Genomic DNA, 2682 nt, shown 5'->3' with positions numbered 1-2682 from the left:
TTTGGTAAATTGTTTTCTGCTTTGTAACGAGAGTGGCCCCTTTAAATATCCTCCGAGCAAGGCGATCAGTCTTGACTGCGGCTGACTGGTGACAGGTGTGTTTTTATCCTCTCTCTTGATTTTAGCATTTTCATCTGTTTAACACATTTTTCTTAGGATTCTGGTGGCCGCGAGATTTCTCTATAGAATCTCATCTCTGGTCAACAAAAGCACCATGAAGATACTAGCGGGAACTCTCATTCAACCCTTTTTCGATTACGCTTGCACCTCCTGGTACCCTCAAATCTAGACTCCAAACATCCCAGAACAAGCTAGTCAGATTACTTCTAGACCTCCACCCCAGATCACACCTCACTCCTACCCACTTCTCCAAAGTGGGCTGGCTCAGGGTGGAGGACAGAGTAAAACAACTTGCACTGAGCCTAGTCTATAAAATCCGCTACACCTCCCTGATACCGAAGTACATGTCAAACTACTTCCTTAACGTAAATGACCGCCATAACCACAACACCAGAGGGAGCTCCACTAACCCTGTTAAACCCAGAATCTGATCTAACAAAGGTCTTAACTCATTCTCTTTCTATGCCACATCAATATGGAATGCACTCCCAACAGATGTAAAAGAAAGGGCATCTCTATCCTCCTTCAAAACCGCACTAAAAGAACACCTCCAGGCAACTTCAACCCTAAACTAACACCCTCCCGTCCTCATCATACCTCTTCGGATTGTAAATAATCAAAAAGCCGCTGCCTGACCGGGGCTCAGAAAATCTGCAAAGACTCCTCCCAACCCCACCAAGGACTGTTTTCACTGCTGGACTCTAGAAAGAGGTTCCGCAGGCTCCGAAGCAGAACCTCCAGGTTCTGTAACAGCTTCTTCCCTCAAGCCGTAAGACTCTTGAACGCATCATAATCAAATTATCCCCTCAACTCCCCCCAAAATGGATTAACTCGCTGGAATAAAAAAGACAATATAACATAAAGTTAAGTTAAAGTTAAAGTACCAATGATTGTCACACACGCACTAGGTTTTGTGAAATTGGTCCTCTACATTTGACCCATCCCCTTGTTCACCCCCTGGGAGGTGAGGGGAGCAGTGGGGAGCAGTGGGGAGCAGTGGGCAGCAGCGGTGCCGCGCCCGGGAATCATTTTTGGTGATTTAACCCCCAATTCCAACCCTTGATGCTGAGTGCCAAGCAGGGAGGTAATGGGTCCCATTTTTATAGTCTTTGGTATGACTCGGCCGGGGTTTGAACTCACAACCTACCGATCTTACATCCATAAACGTGGACGCATGTGAAAAAGTGCAATATATTTATCTGTACAGTAATATTTATTTATTTATATATATTTATATATATTTATTTATTTTATATATATATATATTTATATATTATTTATATATATTTATTTATTTATATATGCACCTTATTGCTTTTTTATCCTGCACTACCATGAACTTATGTAATGAAATTTCATTCTTATCTGTGCTGTAAAGTTCAAATTTGAATGACAATAAAAAGGAAGTCTAAGTCTAAGTCTAGTGGTCAATTGTACGGAATATCTACTTCACTGTGCAACCTACTAATAAAAGTTTAAATCAATCAATCAATCAATCAATCAATCAATCAATCAATCAATCGCTATTCCCCCCTCCCACCCGTTTGATCACATACTGTAATACAGTGAAACCTCGGTTTACAAACTTAAAACACACACATACCCCCCATCTAACACCCTTGACGCAAATCCCTTCGGGGTGATGGACGGCTGGGCAGCACCTGAAGAGCTGCACCCTGCCACTGTAGCCCCCACTCCCTCCCCTCTGTTGCAAGTCTCGAGTTGTATGTTGTAATATGTATATGTGCTTTGCTATGGAGTTTTTTTCCCCCACACTTCAGATTGGGTTCCTAAGGGGGCCCATTCTAGATTGTATTTTTTTACTCATCCTCCCCCAGCGTTGACCTTTTTCCGATCTTTTACGGGGCGCCTTGTGGCGACCCATCAGTGTTCCTGTTCTGTAACCCTGTACACTGTTTGTTTGTCTAATCTTGAACGGGTTTGTGCTGAAGACAAAGTTTTGTTGTACTTGTGCAATGACAATAAAGACCTTCCTACCTACCTAATTGGTTCTTGAACAGGTCTCGTAAATGAAAAACTTGTAACAGTGAAGCAAATTTCTTCATAACAAACAATGTGAATATGAATAATGGGTTCCAGCTTCAACCAAAATCACTATTTTAGTGACAATTTGAACACAATATAAAGTGCTTTACAGAACTGTATATCAAACACACATAACAAGGAAGTGATGGACTGTCTCTTTATTAACAAGCCTAAACAATGACGACAACAAGCTCAGCGCACACATGGGAAATGTGCTATATCTCACTCTCAGTAACAGTGAATTAATACACTTTGCCTGACAAAACTTTGCTTCAAAATTGCACCTTTTTTGCATGTCACCTGTAATCCAAACTTAACTAACAAATATTGCAGTAAAAAGCAGCATCAGTTCAGTATTCATGTTAATATGGTGATAATGAAATCAGGAAGCCATGACTCGCCACAGCAAAACTTCTCAAAAATATTCAAAAACGTAAAAGCAAAGGCATATATAACGCAACAAAGAATACATTGGAGCCAGACACCAAAGTTGACATACTTCACACAAAAGTAATC

Source organism: Entelurus aequoreus, linkage group LG09, assembly GCF_033978785.1.
Source record: "Entelurus aequoreus isolate RoL-2023_Sb linkage group LG09, RoL_Eaeq_v1.1, whole genome shotgun sequence".
NCBI classification, from domain to species: Eukaryota; Metazoa; Chordata; class Actinopteri; order Syngnathiformes; family Syngnathidae; genus Entelurus; species Entelurus aequoreus.
The sequence above is the reverse complement of the archived record's forward strand: the minus strand, read 5'-3'. Positions refer to the sequence as shown.